Source organism: Carassius auratus, linkage group LG45M (genome assembly GCF_003368295.1).
Source record: "Carassius auratus strain Wakin linkage group LG45M, ASM336829v1, whole genome shotgun sequence".
NCBI lineage: Eukaryota > Metazoa > Chordata > Actinopteri > Cypriniformes > Cyprinidae > Carassius > Carassius auratus.
The window spans coordinates 2,109,341-2,132,622 of NC_039299.1; the positions used below are offsets into that span (position 1 = coordinate 2,109,341).

Sequence of the window (23,282 nt, forward strand, 5' to 3'; positions counted from 1 at the left end):
CGTTGCCAGTATAAATACAGTATAAATGTTTTAGTCATGGCAATAAAAGCGCACTATATTGAATTGAAATGGAGAGAGTGTGAAAATGGGGGAGGGGCAGAAAAAAGAAAAGTGTGTGTGTGTGTGTGTTTGTGAGAGAGAGAGAGAGAGAGAGAGAGAGAGAGAGAGAGAGAGAGAGAGAGAGAGAGAGAGAGAGAGAGAGAGCGCATTCAAGGAGGTGGTGAATTGCATCGTGATTTCTTCCGAGCGCAGCTGAGAGACAGGCTGGAATCCAAACGGGCTTTTTCTATTTGCAAACGCTTGTTTCCGAGGCTTTCCTCTCGCTATCATTCTCGTGCAGCGCTTCAGTGTTTTCTGTCTCACATGAGTTGGATTTGAATCCAGTGAAGCCTGATGGAATCGGACGCCGGACGGGTTTGGTCTCCTGCTGGATTAAAAGCCTCGTTCAGTCTGATGAGAGACACGGACAGAGACTGAGAGCTGAGGTGAGATGACCAAAGACAACACTCATCTGTGCATTCAGCCTCTCAGCCTTCATTTATCACACCACGGGTCTAGAACTAGTAGTTTGTGGTTGCAGTGTCACTAAACTACAGTAACTGAAGTCTTGTTCGAGGATTCAGATTTTAGATTTGCCAAAAAAGTGTTTTGTAATTTAAAATGTAAAATTTAGCATTTTTGCATGAATTTTCATGAACATGCATGCAAAAAAAGCATATTTTTTTGCATGCATTTTCTCAAAGAATAAAAATAATTAAACATTTTTTTAAAAGCATTGAAAGTGCATGAATATATATTTTTAAATAAACATTAAAATGCATGTAAAACTATTAAAATAGCATAAAAACAGCTGAACATTAAAAATGCTGTGCATGCACAAGTATAATTTACGAACAAAACCACAATGCACAGACTGAGCCAGAAATGGTATTAATATTCACCATATTAATATTAAGTTTCAGATATATTTGCACAAAGACAAGAAATGCATTTTTTAAATGTCCTAACTATACTTCATTTATATGGTAATGGTTTATATGGCCCATCAAATCAAACCTCAGACCAGCGACCCACCAGTTGCGATCCAGCGCTCTGAGAGACCTTTCCTGTGCTTTTCTTTGTGTTTGGTGGTGTGTGTGGTCATTGCTGTCTGTAGCTGCTGCGGTTGTTCGTCGCTGCTGGCTTCTTAAGTTTATTACACACATACGCAGCAGCAGGGCCCTGGAAGCCTCTCGGAGTACTTTATGATATTACACAGCCCAGCGTTTGATTTATGGATCCTCGGTGCTGTGGAAACCACTGAGCCGCTGCTTCTCTTGGGAATGACCCTGTTCACCAACCGGTCTTGTAAGTGGTACAAAGTTGCTTCAAATAGGATCTGTGATGGGTTTGCTTCTTCTGAGAAGTATGAGTCTGGGAAAACAAAGGGGAAAGACCTTCCCTAGTTTATTTCAGTGTGAGCATGTCGACAGGAGAGGTGTTTTCTTGTTTTCTCTTGGCAGGATCTCATCTACACACTATACAGCCAAAAGCATGTGGACATCCACTCTTTAATTAATGGGTTTGGCTACTGCAGTAATTCAAATATAATCGTACACCATTGCTACAACATACAGTGAAATTCTAGAGAGTTATTTACGTCCAATTTCGTTGCAGTAGTTGTTTTTTATTTGGGATTCTGACTCTGATGGGGATGAGCTTGACTGGCGTACACAAACCCAGACCTGAAGATCCCCAGATCTCACTGATGCTCTTGAGTTTTGTTGAACATTTAATATCAAAAGCATGATTCCCTCTCATTGCTGCTTCAGTACAACAGCTTCATCTCTTCATGGACGCAGGAATTTCCTCCCATTCAGACATAAAAGCATCAGTATCATAGTTTTCTACTTGAGCAAAGACCAGAAGAGCAAAAGCTCTTTTTATCTGATGCTATCAGACAGAAACCATCCCTCTATAGTGCTGTTTTACAGCCTTGGACCAAAAATGGGTCACAACCCAACAGTCAGGGTGTGTGACCCATTTTCTTGGTGGACAGCAGGGAGAAAACTGTGCTAAATGAAAACGCAAACAGTTAGAAATGATTAAAATAAGTTTTAAAGGGGGAAATCGCTTCTCATATCTGTTGATGATACAATGGAAATGCACTTTTCTTTTCTCCACAGATTAAATCTGCAAATTGGATGGCTCCAATTAATCCCAAATATGTTCAGGTCTGGTTTTTCTCTGACACCAGAGTCAGTAAATCAATTTCATACAGACCTCACGTTAGGAAAATGAAAAAAAGAGAAAGACTCATGACAAACGGTGGCTACAAAGTTGAAAGCACATGATTCTCTAGCATGTCATTACATCCAATTGTGGCTCGCAAGCAAACAGAGCTTCAGTCCGTCACACGTCCAGGTCACATTACGAGAGATACCGACTCAAATCTAAGTGGGTTTAGCTGGTCTATCATATTGTTACTCTTCATGGGCTGGAATGCCTTTTCTTACTGCCACAAAAACACAAAATCAGCTGTAGAAAGATTTAGACTGGTCCTTTCCTCATCTCTGGCTGGTACTGAAATAAAAAAAAATGGATGTGGAATAAACTGCAAGATCTTACAGAGGTCGCTTTGTTTTGGAAATATTAAAAATCATAATTTTATTTGGGACGATGTGATAATGAGACTGTTTTTGCACATAAAACAAACCAATTTCCCCCCAAGGATGAATTGTGTCTTTTGTAGCTTCTCCAAATAGGAAATAAACCGGACGAATTGCTACATGAACGAAGCGCTTCCGAAACAGAATAGAGGATTTTCTTACAGCTCAGTTTAAATAGGTTTTGGCTGATTTTTCTGCGTAAGTGTTTCCACTATTTATATAGTCTGATGTGTGTGACAAATACATTCTGAATCTCTTTTATCAGCGTTATTGACACTGGCGAGTCCCACTGGTGGTTTATCTGGAGGCCGATAATTGAATGGCTCTATTATGTGTTTGTTTATGGGCTGCTCGCAGAGGAAAAGGTTTTGTGTGTTCAGATATGACACCTGTGATAATACTGCTTCAATGGGAATGAATTCATCTCTAACATAAAAGGCTAAGAAATCCAAAACTGTTATTAACAAATATTTAATGCAGATAAACACAGTTTAGATACTACAGTGCATGCATAGTGCTGTTTAAATGGTTAAGTAAAACTCGAGTAATTAGAAGGCATGTCTAATTACCTGAAATCATGAAAAAAAAAGCTGTTTAACACTTTTGTTTTAATAGATTAATTACATTTTAATCATCAAATGTCAAATTAATTAAATGTATAAAAAGCAACTTTATTTATTTCCCCCCAGAAATTCTGTGTTGTGTATTTTACTTTTCCTGGTAATCAAGTAGAGGTATAAAATAATATTAATTTGATTCAAATATCAATTAAATTAATAAACAAATCTTTTATATTTTTGGTAAACGAAGTGCTGCGCAACACAGGCTTGCTGTTAAAATTAAAACATTAAAGATTATTATAAAAACTTTATTTTCAAGGAATCATTTATTATAATTGTTATTATTGTTGTACTGACCTACTTTTGATGCTTTCATGCATAGATCCTGTGATCATGCATCGTGTAAATCATACGACCCTACGTCATGCAACATTTGCATGTGTCATGCTGCTAATGCAACAAACTCAAAAAGTCATATTTTTTTCTGCTTGAGCAATAGCCAGAAGATACACGGAGGAGCTCATTTTATCTGATGGTATCAGACAGAAACCATCCCTATAGTGCTGTTTTACATCAAAAATGAGTCACAACCCAGCAGTCACAGGGGGTTTGTGACCCATTTTAGTGGCAGACAGCAGGGAGAAAACTGTGCTAAATGAAAACACATCCATAGTTGGAAATTAGTCAAATAAATAAACAAGCATATCAAGTTTTAAAGGGAAGGAAAATCACTTCTCATCTATCTGTTGTGGTTGATGTCAAAGGCTGTGAGTCCAATTCAAATTACATAGATATCAACAGGTGCTGACGTGTATTCATCATAAACAAAACCAAAATAAAACTCAATGATTTAACATGTCTGAGTCGACAAAAATTATCCAATCCTGTTGTGTTTTTCAAAAGAAAGTAATAGGATGTGCACAAACCTTAACGAATCACACCAAAAAAAGCAAATGATAAATAAATAATTCTTTTTTATAAAAATAAAATATAAAAATAATTTTAATTAAAATAAACGAATGAAAAATATAAAAATACAAAAAAAAACTAAAATATTAAAATAATAAAATGAAAAATAAAAAATATACAATACAATTAAAAATAATAAAATGAATGAAACATAAAAAAGTGAATGAATGAAAACTAACTCATAGACACACAAACATCACAATTTATGCATTTAGTAAACTGGAGTTTGACTAATGTTAATCCAGTGTAATAATTAAAATGTTTGATTTCAAGGTTATGTTTGATTTGGAGGTATTTTTTCCCTTTGAAAGGTAAATACTCCCAAGTAGTACTGTGTCGGGTTGCCGCACGATGTGCAATGTAAAATGTGAGTCCTGAATCAAAAGCAGTGACTGCAGTGGAATCAGCTGCTGGCTAATGTAGAGACGTGCAGAATTGCTCATAATGGATTCCAATCTGGCATCATCCTCGTGTCTGTCACTGCCTGCGGCGAGTCCAGCGTGAGGCCGCTAATGCAACAAGCTCTTGATGAGCTGCTCAAACAAGCTGGAAACACGCTTCCTGTAGACCAGCAATGTGGAGAACCAGACTGAACACGAGTCTGTATTGACAGAACAGATCCATATTCTATATAGCGGAATGATTCCTCAAAGTCATGCATGCTTTTGCTTTCTCAAACAATGCAGATGTGTTTTCTCAATCGATCTGTCAAATGTACTAGAATACGTAGGGAAGCTATACGTTAAAGCTTATCATGACATTCAGAGAAAAATCACCACAACATATCACTGCTCTACAGTAGTGTTCATTTCACTTTTGAAAACTATGATGAAAAAAACTAAAATTAGACGATTACGAAACAACAACAAGGTCAATCAACGATAACCGTGACTATATCAACATGCAAAAAGCATTGACGATAAAAGACAATGCTGAAAGTCTCTTCACAGCCCGATAGCAATCACTAAGTTAAGTGGTATGTGTAAACATGTATTTATTTTGGTCTGTGGAAGGCGTAGGACCAAAGAAAATCACCAAGGGTGATCCATTTACCCGGTGAAAACACTGAAAAACACAACTGTACAGTTTAGAATCTGTACAAACAAATATCAGACCACAGAATATCACGATTGGCCAATCAGAATCAAGCTTTTCAGAAAGCCATATGATAAGATGCCCTTCAGAAGAACCTAAGAGTCTGTGGGTTTCAAGCTAAAGCAGCAAGATGCTGTAATTCAGGTGAGAGTAGAGTTAGTAGAGCGTGCAGATCAGCGCGTCATCCACGTGTGAATCCAGCACATCTGATCTGGAGCTCTTATGGGCAGCGGAGCACTGCATCTCTGCCAGCGTAGCAGGACGTCCTTCAGGGCTGCTGGCTCTTCTGCAGTAACAAATAAAGGAAACATAATGCAGAACCCCACAGAGATGATGACACCTGCTTTCAGAGAGTCCAAACAGGGTTCCAGTCTGTGAGAAGCTTCTTCAGCGACCCAAATCTGCTTCCGTGCGTTAAAAGATTAGAAGCAGCCATGCTGGCAGAGCATCCGTCACAGCGTCTGCCAATCCTGCACCTGCACTAAACCCAGCTCCACAGTTCCACGCATGAGCCATTTCGAGGTCAAGACAGCTGTATCCGTTCATAACGACCTGCAATTACAGTGATTTTCCGTGTTTAAATACAATAGTAAAGAACTCTACTCCAATCTGGTTTTGTAACACATCTTTTTGAATCGGTAGAAAGTGGTGTGGTGTTGGTTTGAGATGGAAACTGAAAGGCAGTGGGTTCAAATCCCATTAGGAGTGAGCCATAGCTATTGGATGTTGCATGACACTGCATTTACCCCCAGTTTAATTCAGAAGAACTGCACTTGTAACTTTACATACAAGTATTAACTAAATTACTATACTTACTATGCAACCACTCACAACACCCTAAAATCTAACAACACCACCCTAAAAGCCCCATACAACACCCTAAAACACTTATTCTTATAACCAACAACACTGTCCTAACCTAAAAATGCTTAAGTGAGTGTGCATTTATATTTATAAAGTGTGCATTTGCTTCATTGTATTATTTAAACTACCCCTAAAACCACAACACGCTAACAGCCCGTACCACCCACAATTTTCTACCTTAAACACCCACAAGTCCTTATCATTCACAACACCCTACCCTAAAAAACACCCAAAATGCCATACTCTTAACAGCCCACAATGCCCTAACACCCATCAACAATACTCCATCCTGAAAAAACAACCACAACGCCCTAACACAATGCTCTAAAAAACACTCTCACTCAAAAAACCACCAACAAAGCTCTAAAAACTCACTCTACACACCACCCACAACACCCTAAGAACCACTCACAACATCCTAACAACCGCCAGAACCACTCACAACACCCTAAAAACCACCCAAAACACCACCCACAATGTTCTACACCACCCAAAACGCCCTAAAACCACTCACAACACCCTAACATCCACCCAAAATGCTCTAAAACCACTCACAACACCCTAACAACCACCAGAACCACTCACAACACCCTAACAACCACCCAAAACGCCCTAAAACCACTCACAACACCATAACCACCACCCAAAACACCACCCACAATGTTCTACACCACCCAAAATGTCCTAAAACCACTCACAACACCCTAACAACCACCAGAACCACTCACAACACCCTAACATCCACCCAAAACGCTCTAAAACCACTCACAACACCCTAACAACCACCAGAACCACTCACAACACCCTAACATCCACCCAAAACGCTCTAAAACCACTCACAACACCCTAACAACCACCAGAACCACTCACAACACCCTAACATCCACCCAAAACGCTCTAAAACCACTCACAACACCCTAACAACCACCAGAACCACTCACAACACCCTAACAACCACCCAAAACGCCCTAAAACCACTCACAACACCCTAACCACCACCCAAAACACCACCCACAATGTTCTACACCACCCAAAACGCCCTAAAACCACTCACAACACCCTAACAACCACCAGAACCACTCACAACACCCTAACAACCACCCAAAACGCCCTAAGACAACTCACAACACCATAACAACCACCCAAAACGCCCTAAAAACCACCCACATAAAAATTGCCTTAACAGTCCACAACACCCTACTCTAAAAACCTCACAATGCTCTACAATCCACCCACAATGCCCTAAAAACACGCAAAACATCCTGACAGCCACCCACAATGTAGATTGTTTCAAAGCAGCTCATCACCCCAAACAGTGGTCAATAAACACCCCAACAACAACATCCTAAAAATCACCCAAATTTTTTTACAAATCTGGTTTTATATATAGAATACTTAGAATTGAATTTTAGGACACTGGAAAAGACGGAAGAAAACAAGAATAAACAGGTTGCTTGTAATTCAAGATATAGAAATAGAGCAGAATGAAATCACATCAGTCCTGCTGCTGGCCCTGAGATAATGCTACAGAGCAGCAGATCATCCTACCCACTGTATTCATGAAGAACGATGGTCAGGCCAGCAGGGAAAATATCCCACTCCAGTAAGGCTGTTTACTGTTACTATACGATTTATATATATGCATGTATAATCACATAGCAACATGCACAAGAATACCACTGGCATTTCCTTTAGACTGTGTAAAAATCTTCTGCCCATTTTTCCTCTTTCAGCCTCTTTCACGCTCAAATGAACCCCAATCCCTACAGACATAATGGCTTCTATTACAATCAATATCAGACTGTGATCAATAAGAGGTGAAACATCCACCAGAGAGTCTCTGATGAGAAGCAAATGCAGTCAGTCTGGCCATTTAGTAATATATATATATTTTTTTTAATGAAATGACAGTATCTTTAATCTTCTTTTATACACACATACACATATATAATTTTTCTAATACAGTTTTTAGCAATTTTTACATCGATTTTAGTCCAAGTACATCAAGTTAAACTTAATAAAAATGAGAAAGGTTGCGACTAACTTTGTTAAAATTTATTTCAAGTAAATTTTTTGTATGGTTTTTAGTTCTCAGTGGTAGAGCATTGTTTTAGCAGCGCAAAAGGTCATGGGTTCAATTCCCAGGGATTTCCCAGTTTATGTTTTGCGATAAAGTCTATATATTTTGCAGTATTGTAAAGTACTTTCTAGGAAAACTTTAAATACAGATTATACATACATCATTTTATAATAATGTGTGTTCTTATGTATATATATGGCAGGGTTTCTTAAGACAAGTAGCATTATTAATATTGTTCAAACTTTGGGGCGTTCAGTGATTGAAAGCAACCTCTGAACCCAAGCATTAAACTTTCAGAATCCCACGGACTTTCACTTAAGGAAAAAGCTGAGCCATTTCCAGAGAGCAGAATAACAGAGAGACTGCTGTGCATCTGTCCTGGTCTGCTGCTGCTCGTTTCTGCCTGTATTGAGTGTGTGAGTGTGTGTGTGTGTGGGGGGGGGGGGGGGGGGGGGGGCGTGTGTGCACATATCTTATCCTCAATTGTTATTGATTTTATCTTTCCAATTACTGAGTCCTCTGGCTGAACGAGAAACAGGAAAACAGTGGAGAGAGGTGAAGAGCAAGAGCTTCTCTGTGCTGAATGAACACACACACACACAAACATTATGAGTTCAGCTGGCAGGAGAGATTTCACCAAGAATAACCCAAACATGCTACAAGCTGTTCTGTTTCAATGCTTTTTGTTGTTTTAGCACCTAATTTCAACTTGCACACAGAAATATTGACACCCCCTGTATATGTGTATTTATTTTTACTTAAATTAGTATTATTATAGCATATGCAGTTTTATTTTATTATTACAAATAATAAATACTTTATTTTAAAATATATATTCAAACAGTTTATTTTAAACTTTAATATGTCACAATATAACTTTTTTAAATAAATAATGAGACTCAAAAACATAAAAATAATGTTTGTCATCAAATTTGTGTATACACCCACAAGAAAAAGAGTCATTTGTAAATGACAGAAAACAGCATTCAGATAGTATATTAAACATGCAAACATTTTCTGACAGTAAACCATTTCAGATGCCGAAATGCTTAAATATGCAAAGTACAGCACTGCATCAGCACATGCAGTATCTTGTTAAGTGGTTTGCAAATGAGGAAGTATTGCAATAAAATACTACTGTAATTACTATTATTAGTGGGTGGGTGTGTGCGCGTGTGTTTGTGTGTGTGATTTAATTTTAGCTCCATTTGCGGTGTCTGCCGGGTGAAGTTAAGGTTATTCTGTCTGCTGTCCTCTCTAACTTTAACACCACCAATATCTTGACATGCATGCGTTTGCAAATCCAACAGATGAGGAAGTGATCAGATTTCCCTCTGGGAATGTGAATGGGTCATCCGTATCCAGATATCCTCTTTAAATAGATAAGAGTCTTTTACATCCGTAGCGACATGTATGGATCTGTCCCTCTTATAATTCACTTCCTGTGAAAAGGTCAATTATATTCCCTGGGATTTATGAAAGCATTAAGCGAGTCTCTCACAAGAACATTTGTTCGTGCTCAGGTCAGCTGATTTCCTGTATGAAACACTCTCACTGGTGCTTTAGTGAGTATCGTTTTGGCCATTCCTGTCATGATGTAAATTAACATCCTGTCAGCCGTGGCACTTGGGTCACTGTGATTGGTCAGAAACCCATTCTCTCCTGCCATCGGCTTGATGAATGAAAGCTAACGGGGAATTCAATCAGGACCACTTCCGTAAAGTATATTTATGACAATTATAATTGCATACAGTTAGTGTTGGCGGTATAGTTATGTTCTGGGCAACACTCCACATGCCTGTCCATGCAGCCATGCTTGGACAGAGCGGGGAGAGCAGCAAGACAAACCCCCAAAAACAACCATATGCCAGAACTCCCCAACACAACTGATGCAATTTGAATGGCCAGCAATGAGAAATGTTGCTTGATGGTATATTTATGGGGGAAGCATCACCCAAACTCGGAGAGAAGCATACAACAAAAACATGTGCAACAAGTATGCTCTTAAAATGCTTAAGCAACTGTGATTGTATCTATGTATCTACCATGCTGTAAAAAAAAAAAAAAAAAATCACAAAGGGGGAAGCGTCACCCCAAGTTAAGCAACTGAGGATGTGCAACAAGAATGTTTCTTAAAAATGCTTAAATCTAATGCCAATCCAGAGTACCCACAGAGCAGTACGAATCCCCATCTCCAAAAGTCCCCAGCCTGGTCATATCTGCAAAACAAAAATACAGCTTCCGAATCTCTCTGGAAAAACCAAACTCCTGGAGGCATGCTGTGGGCGGAGCTATAATACTGATGTTTTGTGTGGTTTCCATAACATATTCACTTATGTGCTGATTTCCAACAATAAAGGACAGAAATCTGATGCAGTTGTACTTACCTGATTGGGGTCTTCTACCATGTTTTAATAGCAAATGATGTGCAAATCCAGCGTCAAGCTGGTCTTGTTTATAAAAGATTCATCGCTGAAATGACGAGAACACAAGACTTGCTACACTCCATTGCTGCCCCAGAAAAGCAACTGCATCCACGGTCCATGTACCGCTAGATTCTTTCAGAAGCTGAACGTGGTAAACTTTCCCCACTTTTTTTTTTTTTTGGAGCTGGCGGATGCAGTGCGTAGCGCCGCTTCACACTTTTTTGCAGTTTGGCATAATTTAGAAACAGTGCCTAAAGTGGGGGAGAATTCCCTGGATCCGGCGATCAGCTCTCACTCAACCGGACCAGAAATGTCTTGGTGCTCCCGATGACATTTGAGCGGAGTTGTCTCGCTGTGGCGGACACGCGCACTCTGTAGATCATGGGCAGGGAAATGCGAGATGACAGAATGATAATGCACCAATTACAACAAAGAATCACTAGTTTCACAACTGTATGGTACACCATTAAAGGGAAACGATTCATGATAGTAAATTAAAGATTTTGTGAAGCAACAAAACAAGTGGGTATACTTAATGGCCCCGACCACACCATGTGGCACGATAAAAGACGGCCTTAGTGTGTATGTGATCTTGTTCAGGCCACATGACTGAGCACACGAATGAACACTAGAGGTTCAATATTAGTCTGTTAATTCCAAGCAAGTGCGAGCAGCTATTAAAAATATTAATGCAACCTTGTTTTTTTTTTTTTTCTGGTAATTTGCATGTCATCGTAGCCACTTATGTCCCAAAATCGAAGCACGAGCACATGTAAACACCACATCGGATTAGATAACGTCTCATGTGGTCCACTGAATCTTTAAATCTGGATGAAGTAATAAAGTACATGTAAACGAGGCTATTGAGATCACGTTCTTATAAGCCTATGTATAGAAGCCATAGAGCGATAAATGCCTGCTTTTGAAGCTGCGTGCATCTGAGACATTCACACAGCTAATGTGACATCAAGCTTAGAAAAACACCAGTGATATTGAGATTTCGCCATTAAATACAGTAAACTCCCGTTGAAACGCTTCCACGAGAATGCTGGTCTCATTTAACCCTGTTCTCATGGCCTTATCGGCGTGTCCTTAGAGAGATTGCATGCTCTAGCTGCGTATTGGTCCAGGTGTATGAACACCGATGTATAAATGCTGCTGCAAATATGCTTAATATTCGTTCCTGCGACCGATGCAAAACCTTGTTAACCACCAGGAAACATACACAGCGATATGGATTAAAAAGCATTAAATTATCTTTTTCTGAAAAAAACTCCAACAGTTTGATTTGCAAGCAGCGATGCGATCGGTTTATTGCAAGCAGCAATGCGATGGAAGAGACACTGAAGAATGGGAATTTAAATAGACCGCAGGTGATAGGCGTCAAGACTGGTACACTCAGGAACAGCTGACTGTCAGCTGATGCAAGCGTGACTAACGTGGCCTGACTGAACTAACGCGATGCTCGATATATATCAGGAAATGATTTATAGTTGTATATTTAAGCAGAACTGCTTGACTATACACAATGACATAAGAAGATTCGCTCTGATTATCTGTCCTCCATGCATGCATATGTTTATATATATATTCTATTTCAAATAAAAATTTTTCTATTGAACTTTGTTCAAAGAATCATGAAAAAATAAAATGTACCACAATTTCGATGAAAATATGAAGCGGCACAACTGTTTAACATTGAGCAGCAAATCATCATATTAGAATGATTTCTGAAGACTGGAGTAATGATGCTGATAATTCAACTTTGCATCACAGGAATACGTTATATTTTAAAATACATTCAAATAGAAAAGAGTTGTTTAAACTAATATTAATACAATCTTACTGTATTTTTTAATCAAATAAAAACAGGTTTGGGTGAGAAGAGACCCCAAACATCTGTGTTCCTGTGGGAAATGCATGTGAATTGACTCCTGAACTCTAAATAATTTAAGGCAGCATGTGCTTCATATAAATGTGTGTTTATGAAGGTGAACGTGTGTTATGCGCATTTTCCACATCCTCCAGACAGCAAATTCTTTCATTGTCCCTGAATACTAACAAACATCAATACATAAACTGTAGCAGCTCACAGCTCAATAATCAGATGTTTCCGAGTCTCAAAAACAGATGTTTTCTCAGTTTGAGGACTGTAACTGTTACAGTACATGCTGTGCAACCATATCTGAATTTGAGAAAGGAAAACAAACACTCAGAATGCATCACATTTTACCACAATCACTGTGGTTTGCATAGTTTTTTAGCTTCTCTAAATTCGTAAGCAGCACGCATGAATGTACAAGATAATTATGGCAGAAAAAAACAGCAGGCTGTGGAGTCGAGATGTTGTTCATGTCTTAAAGACATCAAACCTTAGCTTTGTAATTTCATCAACACAACCAGAAGAGCTTCGGCAGTAAACAGACGCATTTAGGGTAATATCACAACATGCTGGGGGGAATTGATTGTGCGGTTTATTTCCATGCACTGTCTGTGTCACTTTAACACTCGAGTCACTGGAGGAACTAATGCAAATCAGGTAATGACACAAACACGCCCAGAAAATTAGTGCTAATCAAGTACGTCTGTAAGACCTGGAGAGAGTGGGAATGGTGCACGACCCCAGAAATACACAAGATGCACACTGACATCTCTGATCCAGTCATATAATACCATTACAGGCTGCAGAATGCTTCTAAAATTGCAATTCAATTCAGTTCAATAAAGTGTCACTATCTGGCTGAAATACCATGCTTTTCTGAATACTGCAAACGAAGTGTTAACAAAAAATGAATGAACAATACTTAGCAATAATTGAATTTTACATATATACATAAATATATAAAATAATCTTATGGGTTTTTAATTATATAATTTGATTTTTTTTTGGCTAGTAAAGGAAAGATTTCTCATTTTCATTTAGTTTAACTAGAAGTATAAAAATAACCTCGAAAACTAATAAATAACAATTAATAAGTACTATACATGTAAAAAATATATTTACCAAACAATTACTGCAACTAATTAAAGTAAAACTGAAAATATAAAAAATCTAATTTATAATATTAATAGTTTTTCAATTATACTAAAACAGCATTGTACTGTATCCAACAATACTATGAAAATAAAAGAAATATGATCTTTGATTCCCAACAAAAATGCATTTTTACACTATGTTTTTTTTTAGTGCTAAACTTACTAGTTATAATTAACCAATTGTTATGAGTAAACTTAATTCATTTGAGTTTACTAAAAGAAAATGTAAAAAATTTGTGTTGAGTTTTACAGTGTGTTTTATTTAAATTCCTGAACTGAATTTTAATTATGGTATCAAATTTGATTGGAACAGATTTTAAATTTTGAAATGGGAAGCAGACCTGAAATGAGATGCAATTCAAAGTAATACTCTTGTAATTGAATAACACTTCATTTCCCAGTGCTGCATTGCAAATCAGTATTTTCAACTTTCTGTGGTTTGTGGACAATTTTTCAAATTCACACTCGTCAACTGAAGTGACTCGGTTGTGAATCTTGCATAAGCCTGCTAATACAGCACATTCTATAATGAGCCTCATTTGCATAGAATTTAAATATGCATGAAACATTTGTGTCTGGGAAAGAGTGAATCTGTACGAACAGTTTCACATTTGTGCATCTCTTACAGGTTTAATTAGACAACCTGCTTATTCATCTGAGCGACTAGATGAGATTAATAAACAAATAAATACAATATTATGAGAAAATAATCAAAATATATCAAAGTACAAAAGAGCTCAAACATTCACCTCTTATTTTAAAATAAAAACATTTAATCATTTGAGTAACTAAGAGATAATTTTTCAAAAACAATTAATCATCTTGCTAGCTGTCAGCGCAGATGGATGCATTTCTGGTTAGAAACGACTGAATTGGCATTACTCTGCTGGTAGTTTATCACGGTAAGGCTATAATCATTGACATTACGTTGAAGTCTGCCGTGTAATTTATTATGGTTTTCTGACTGAAATGACCCAATTTAATCATGGCGGCAGGTTCGCATGCATGTATGTGCGTGCACATTTGTCTCTGAAACGCTCAAGTGAGACGGCTGCGGTGATGATGAATGATTTCTTGGTGTCAGTTCAGTTGTGTGTAATTGGCCGAGTCTGTGACGAATTTACGTTTCAGCTGATTGTTAGTGCATGTGATTTTCTGATCAAATTCATCTGCTAGATTGTTACCAGAATAACCAGCATCGTTAGATTTATAGAAAAAGTTTATCCAAAAATGCACATTTTCTGAAAATGTCCTCACCCTCAAGGATTTTCTTCATCAGATTTGGGGAAATGTAGCATTGCATCACTGTCTAACTAATGGGTGAATGGGTGCCGTCAGAATGAGAGTCTATATATTGGTTTAGAATTATTTTGGACTGTGCATATTTCTCTCCCGATTCAGATGAGGCATCGCAGTCTTATTATGGACTCGTATTTTAGGTGGACGCAATGATTTGAAGTTAAAAGTTTTTAAATGATGGAATTATTTCTTACAAACATGCATATTTTCTTCACGAGATGTTAACTGATGGACTGCAGTGATGCAATGTTTATATCAGCTGTTTGGACTCTCATTCTGACGGCACCCATTCACTGCAGAGCATCCATTGGTGAGCAAATGATGCAATGCTACATTTCTCCAAACTCATATCGGATGGCCTGAGTGTGAGTAATTGTTCAGCAAATGTTATTTGTTGAGTGAAATACTCCTTTAAATAGGACAAGCTATTCCTTCAATTTGTGTATTTGTCCTTTAATTTTTTTTTTTATGCATGCAACAGCCAGATTACTTACTACTTGCAAAAATGTGGTGTATACAGTCAAAACATACTGTATCCTGCATTGTGATATACAAGAAACAGAAGCAACGATTAGCCAAAATGAAATCAATTCAGAATTTAATTAAGCAAAATGCAAAACAACTATTCATTTCCAAGATAATAACTGGACATCACTTACTAAATTAAACATGCAACATTAAAATCTAATACTAGCAGACTAATGCAGCATATGCTTCTCAATATATAATTTCACTCTTAGTTATGGATATTGATCAAGTAACATTAAATGACATTATGTTTAATGCACTTGTACTTTGGTCCATTGTTAGTACAGCATGTGTGCATCCGTTCACACTGAGGTGTCTTTTCTGAATAACTCATTAAATGTGCTGCTTTACAGCATTAAATATCATCAGCCTCACTGTACCATAATAACCAGCCCATGTTTCATCTACGGCTTTCAACAGGAGCAAATTATTATTATAAATACACAAGGAAAAAGTATTAACAACCATAATGATCTAATGGCTCAGTTAGTCAGTTCCTGTGGTAATGTACATGATTTATGATTCGTGGAAAGACATTTTTAATCTCCAGATCCGTCGGTAGATTCAGAGATCAAAGCTGAAAGAGAGACGGAGAGGAAGAGTCTTCTTCCTGGAGATCTTCACTGGTTAAGGTCTTCATTAAAGGAATGATTTACTTTCTTAAAACAAGATGAAATAATTCACTCTTCAAAATATGCACACACGATGAGGAATATTAAGTTGCATGAAAGAACAACAGAGCTCTAGCATTTCATGCAGGACACTGTATTATTAGATATATGTGACCCAGGAGCACAAAAGCAGGCTTAAGTCTCTGGGGTATATTTGTAGCAATAGACAAAAGTACACTGTATGGGTCAAAATTATTGCCAAAAATCATCAGGATATTAAGTACAGATTCCATGAAGATCTTTTGTACATTTCCTTTTGTAACTCCATTTTTAATTAGTAATATGAATTGCTAAGGACTTTATTTTGATAACGTCAAAAGGATTTTTTACACTCTCAGATTCCAGATGTTTAAATAGTTGTATCTTGAACAAACATTGCCTGAACCTTACAAACTATACATCAATGGAAATTTTTTCACAATGTCCAAATATCGACACTTAAGACTGGTTTTGTGGTCCAAATAATAATAAGGAAAAATTTATAATATATATTTGCATTTAACACAGCAAAGGTGTGCATGGTGTTCATTGTTCGGTATTTATATTTTATGTATACAAAATGCTTTGTTATTACAAAAAAAAAAAAAAAAAAAAAAATTATAATCTGGTCTGATACGGTTTTAAAACACATCAAAACAAACTGTGAGAGAGGAGCGACTGAGAATTTGAAGCAAATTGATCGATTTCAAGTGTAGTTCAGTGCTATATTTTGTGGAATATAATTCATTACAGTGAGTGAACAGATTTTGAGAGTTTCTGTTGTTTTTCAAATTGCAAAGGAAAAATGCCAAAAAAAAAAAAAACAATTCAACAGTACACGACATGACTAAAAGAGCTCATGCACCAGAGGGTTTTGTAAGATCACATCCACATTAAAAATGAATAAAAACAAAGCATTACAATATTTTACGGATGGGGAAACATTGATCTGAGTTTTGGATGAAAGTTTAAAGTCCTAACAACACCAAAACTCTTTAGAAACTGAACAGCAAACAACTTTTCATCGGAAAAAGTGATTCCTCTTGATCTCTGCGGGTTTGTTGCGAGCACGCTGCTCTGGCTCTGTTTTTAATGTTTTAATGTCAGTCTTGTGCTTGAAGTTAAATCCTCCGTGTAGTGATGAAGCTGTGTCTCATGAGAATGTGCTGGAAGGAAAGGAAAACTTCTCTCGATCTCTGATGGTTTAATACAGAAAGACCCAACTGTGTCTCAGAGGATGAATCAGAAAGACGCTCCATCTGTGATTGTACGAACACTTAAAATCATCATCACAAACATTACAATCTGCTCCAGAAGCACATATCCTCCAATTCATATGTTGATTTAAAAAAAAGACTAAGAAAACAAAAAAAACAACACACACACACACTCTTTAATATTATCAAATTAAAATTCAACAGGTCTCATTATTCCCAAAAATATGATCGTCATAAACTGCCAAAATATCCATCTATATTAATTATGTATATTAAACTCTTGAATTTACTGACTTATTAACTTTGCCCTTATGAACAAAATGTAATAAATATATTACTTTAATACTTACATTTAATGTAATATAAATAAATGTATTAACCTGCTAAATTATTTAATGTGTATTTATACATATAAATATAAAAAAACACAAATCTATAAAATTCTAATTAGCTGATTTATTTGCTCATTTGTTGAATAAAAATGTAAAAAATAAAAATCACATTAGTTTAATAATGTATAATAACTAATATATACATACTGTACACACACCATAAATTTAATTGCCTCTTTTATGAATAAAAGTTAATTATATTCCACTAATAATATATTCACCATTTAATTTAATATACATTTTAGAAAAGTCTAGTTTTCACCATTCAATTCACTTGTTGTCACATTTGCTCTCAGTTTTACTAGGAAATACATCTCATAAGAATAACTCTACTTCATGTTGACATGTTGAAGGTGTCGGTCTATAACATCATCTTTCAGTTGCATGCTGTTTTCTCCTCTCGTCTAGAGCTTTTCAGCAGCACTCATTCACCTCATTATGCCTTTGATTTGTGAAGAGAAGGAGAATCTGCATTCACTGAATGCATGTCAGCTGTCACAGATTCAGCAGCAGGCGAAAGCTCGTGTCTTTTGACAGGCAGAGATGTGCGCTGATCAGGAAAGGGGCTTTGCACGCACAAATGCAAATGAGCGGGTAATTAATGACTGACGCCTTGGATAATTATCGAAAACAAAGACGGCGTGCGAGCCATTTAATGAAGCTGCAGAACAGTGACTGCATGAATAAGAAGAGTCAAACTCGCACGTTAATAGAAAGATTCTTTAAAAAAAGATTTTTTTTCTTTTAAAGAAAGATTTTTACACATACACACACATACATATACACATATATATGTATACATATACAGATGATTCTCATAAAACCTGTCAAGAATGTGTCTGGGTCATATTTAACCGCCCCCACATACACACAAAACAAAAATAGGAAATTATAGTATATAATTATTCATATATATTTATATATTAATATAACATATTATTAATATATATAATTATAGAATAGGAAATTATATTTGATAAAAAAAAAAAATTAAGCTTACTTTAGGGCCATTAATATTAAGACACTAATATTATGACCACATTTTATTATTATTATTATTATATAATGTATAGGTATATTAACATTAAATAATATAATTATATTTCTTATAATATTATATGAAATTATGCGTGTGTGTGTGTGTGTAAATATATATATATATATATATATATATATATACACACACACACACACACACACATACATAATTTTTATATTTAAATTTTTTTAATGCACATCATTTTGTTGTTAATTATAAAAATTACAATTATACTTATTTAAAAATAGCATTATGGTCTAAATTTTTTTGTGTGTGTGTGTGTGTGTGATGTAATTTATCCCTCATTACATTTTTTAAATAAATATTTTCATGTTTATTCATGATGACTTTATATTGCCTTTTGCTGATTTAAATAAAATGATACAATAAAAAGTACAAATCTTCAGGAAGTTCTAGGTTATTCAGTCTTCTTCACTGTCGCCCGTCACCCGTCAAACTCAAATAAATGCACATGTAATCTCTCACCCCTGTTCGTCCTTGAGTTCCTTCTAAAGCCACAGTAATTCGGGCTGAAGAGAGACAGCTGTGTCTCCTCCTCCAGGCTCGGTGCTTCTCTTGTGAGGAGACGGCTGTCCACCATCCCAAACAAGATGATTTGTTTGTAGAGTTATATTATGACTATCACTAAAGCTTTAATGAACAGTTCAGCCAATAATGAAAATTTGCTAAAAATGTACTCACCCTCCGGCCATCCAAGAAGTAGATGAGTTTGTTTCTTCATGGGGACAGATTTGGAGAAATGTAGCATTGCATCACCAATGGATGCTCTGCAGTGAATGGGTGCCGTCAGAATGAGAGTCCCAACAGCTGATAAAAACATCACAATAATCCACAGCACTCCAGTCCATCAGTTAACATCTTGTGAAGTGAAAAGATGTGCGTTTGTTAGAAACAACTATACAATCATTTTAAATTTAAAACAGTTGCTCCCAGCTAAAATATGAATCCTCTATTCATAATATTGGTTTTCTCAGTGAAAAAAAGTAATCTTGTCTGATTCAGGAGAAATATACTCCGATCAAGCATCGTTTACAAGTGAAAACAGTCCAAAAATGTTTTGATGTGAAAGAGCAGGATATTTCACTGGAGGAAGTGTTATCTTGGATTATGGACTGGTATTTTGACCAGAAGTGACAATTTTAGTTTCACGAAAACTTTAATGATGGATTTGTTTCTTATAAAACACAGTTTATGGCATCATCAGACATTAACTCATGGACTGGAGTGCTGTGTTTTATTGTGATGTTTTTATCAGCTGTTTGGACTCTCATTCTGACGGCACCCATTCACTGCAGAGCATCCATTGCGGAGCAAACGATGCAATGCTAAATTTTTCATTTTTGGCTGAATAACTTTAATATTACTGTAGAATCAAAGTCTTGAGTTGCCTAATGAACTTCTCAGTCTTAATTGCACAAATTTTTTTTTTCAGCCGTTGGCAGATCTTTTCACCAGCCTAGTTTCATCCAAAGACACTTCTGGCAAACTGTCCACAGCTTACACTGCCCTCCGTTTGACCCCTGTCCACAGTAGTAAAAGACACAGATGCACACACACAGTAATCGTCTATAAATCAATTGACCAGGTCTTGATATGCAGACAGAACCGAGCTGATTGACAGAACGAAAGTCGTTCTAAATTCTGAGCCAGAAAAGCATCTAGTGTGACTTTTCATCTGCAAAACAAACTTGTATTTAAAATCTCAAATTGTTTTCATTTGAGTGATTTTACCAGCTAACATTGTAAATTATTTATTTAATTGCATATCAATGTCATGCATTTAATTCAGTTCAAATATGTTTTCAGCAGATTTTCACTATAGCGTTCACTTGTAGTCTCAAATGGTTCCGTATTAATGTCAATTATATTGCATCAGCTTCTTTTCCAGCCTGAAGACATGATTGTACTTCAGTCTGTATTGGTTTAGATCAGCGATGACCTTGAAGCGTTGCATTCTGCTTGTAGTCGAAGTAATGACACGTTTGCTCATTTGATGTTAATAAATGTGTAAATCTGTGATTTGTAACGCTGCGGTGTGAGACTCGTTGCTGTCATCGGCACAGCGTGAGCCTCAGTGCGGATTAAACATTCAACTTTGATCTGATTCGATTAGCTGGAGCGGTTATGACGTCTGCAGAAAAGCTGCTCCTGTGGAACTCTAAAAGACATTGACGTGTGCCGTTATTTCCAGAGGCATTCCTCATGCATAAAACTCGGAATAGCTGTCATCTTAAAAACACACGTGAATGAGCTACGAAAGCAAATGTGCGTCAGATTCTACGCCAGTTAGCAACGTTTTACACGCACCGCCTTCCCAAATACCTTAAGGAACCTTTTGCACAATTTGCATATGTACTATACACCACATGATTATTTTTTCTTCACAGATTAATACTTTTATTCAGGAAGGAAGCATTAAATCGATCAAAAGTTACAGTAGCCACATTTATAATGTTACAAAAGATTTCTATTTTAAATCAATTTATTTGGATGCCATGAAAAAAAAAAAAAAAAAAAAAGCATTTTTTTTTTTTTTACGTCTAAATTATTTTTTTTACCACAGAAAAATTCAAATTAAATGGGTCATCGCAACTTTTTATATCACAATTCTGACTTTTAATTTGACAAATACAGACTTTTTTTTAAATAAATCAATACTTCTAATCAGCAAGGATACATGAAATTTATCAAAAGTGACATTGAAGACAATATTACAAAACATTTCTATTTCTTAAAAAAAAAAAAAAAAAAAAAAAAAACACCTCTGCATATTAGAATGATTTCTGAAGATCATGTGACACTGAAGACTGGAGTAATGATGCTGAAAATTCAGCTGTGCATCACAGGAATAAATTAGATTTTAAAATATATTCACATAGAAATCTGCTATTTTAAATTGAAATACTATTTTACAATATTACTGTTTTTTTCAATCAAATAAATGTAGGCTTGGTGAGCAAAATAGACTTTCAAAAACATTTTAAAATATTTTGAAAAACATTTTAACAGTTAACATCCAAATAAAATCTAAAATAACCGTTCCGGATCAATCTATTCCTCGGAATACCTCCAGAGTTGGGAGGTTTTAAAACTGCTCAACAGCCAGTGAAAAGGGTGTCCGAGAAACATCAGGTCCCAAATCTGACGGTTCTGTCAGGAATTGAATGCTTTGATATTGTCTCCAGCTTGGTTGAGTTAATCTGTGAGCGCTGAAGGTGGAATGATTGCTATAATCACAATTCCATGCATTAATTGAGGCTCTGGAGAGCGAGAGAGAGAGAAAGCGATTATCTGAGCCGATGTGTTTGGTGAATACAGAGCAGATACTTCCATCACTTTATTCAGCACAGAGATTAACCAGACTGATAGAAAGATCAAGGGGTTGGTCTTCTCTGCTCTGATCTCAATTGCTTTTACATTCGTTTTAATCTGTCGTTGTTTATTTTTGTTTACCAAGTCACTAGTTCAGATCAATAACTCTATTATGAGCAGTAGTCTCAAACTAGAATGAGAAACTCATCTCACACTGTGAGCTACTATTTTCCCTCTAGAAACTGCTAGCAAATTTCATAATTATAAAAAATACGGGATATGGGAGTTTGTTTCTGTTACAACATAAAGTTGCAATTCTGATGCAATGACATTTTTTAAGCAAGCTTTGTGCTATTATAAAATCACACAACACAAGCTCGCTCCAGAGGAAACTACTGTACAGAAGAGCAAATTATTGCATAATTGTCTAGACGAGAAGCATTAACTAAAATGCAAAGTAAACATATTAAACTGGCTGGTTTTTATTAATGAACTGCTTAAAACAATGTTTATTCAGTGTTTACTAAGGCTAGAATCCCTGTTACTGTTGAGCAACCATTTAGAAACATCCAGAACATCAATTAATCTACATGTAGAAATACACTAATAACAAATCAGAGCAAGCGCATAGTAATACACAGACAAACATGCCTACACATATTAGAATGAACTAAAACTGAAAATTAAAACCATTTATTAAAAAGATAAAAAAAGCATTATCAGTGCTTGAAATGCATTACATGTTCACTGAAATTATATATATATAAAAAAAGTTAAATATCTGCTACAGCATTTCTTATTTCATAAAATAATTACAAGTAAAATACAAATTAATAAAATTGATTTAAATAAATTATTCTTTCTTCCATTTCACATTATTCAGTCAAACTAAAATAATAAAAAAAAAAAAACTAAATATTAAAATGATAATAGAAAATATAAAAACTGATGCAAAATATGAATAAAAAAAAACATTGACATATTTTGCACCTCAAGAATCTCTAAAATTTTTAAAGGTATAAAAATACATAAAAATATAAAAGTTACCATTAACTACAATAAATATCCAGGGTAAACTGAACTAAATACTAAGTACTCAAAGTGACATCTAAAAGTTTACATCACAATAAAATGTCCTATGAAAAT

At 36.0% G+C, this 23,282-nt stretch overlaps 1 protein-coding gene and 1 long non-coding RNA gene across 3 annotated transcripts in view; one reads left to right on the top strand and one right to left on the bottom strand.

Annotated features, from left to right (window-relative positions):
• Positions 1-335: 335 nt before the first annotated feature.
• The window catches only part of LOC113068609 (uncharacterized), a 28,087-nt gene continuing 5,140 nt past the window's right edge, over positions 336-23,282 (bottom strand). Inside the window, exons 2-3 of one of the 2 annotated variants that reach the window (XR_003279578.1) lie at positions 1,075-1,413; positions 336-450 (exon numbers count right to left, since the gene is read on the bottom strand). This is a non-coding gene — a long non-coding RNA (uncharacterized LOC113068609). The remainder of the gene's footprint in view (positions 451-1,074; positions 1,414-23,282) is intronic. The other variant, XR_003279579.1, reaches the window with a different exon arrangement.
• LOC113068608 (transmembrane protein 121-like) overlaps positions 355-23,282 on the top strand; it is a 35,614-nt gene continuing 12,686 nt past the window's right edge. The window contains exon 1 of the mRNA XM_026241386.1: positions 355-485. The gene's annotated coding sequence lies outside the window, so the exon portion shown is untranslated. The remainder of the gene's footprint in view (positions 486-23,282) is intronic.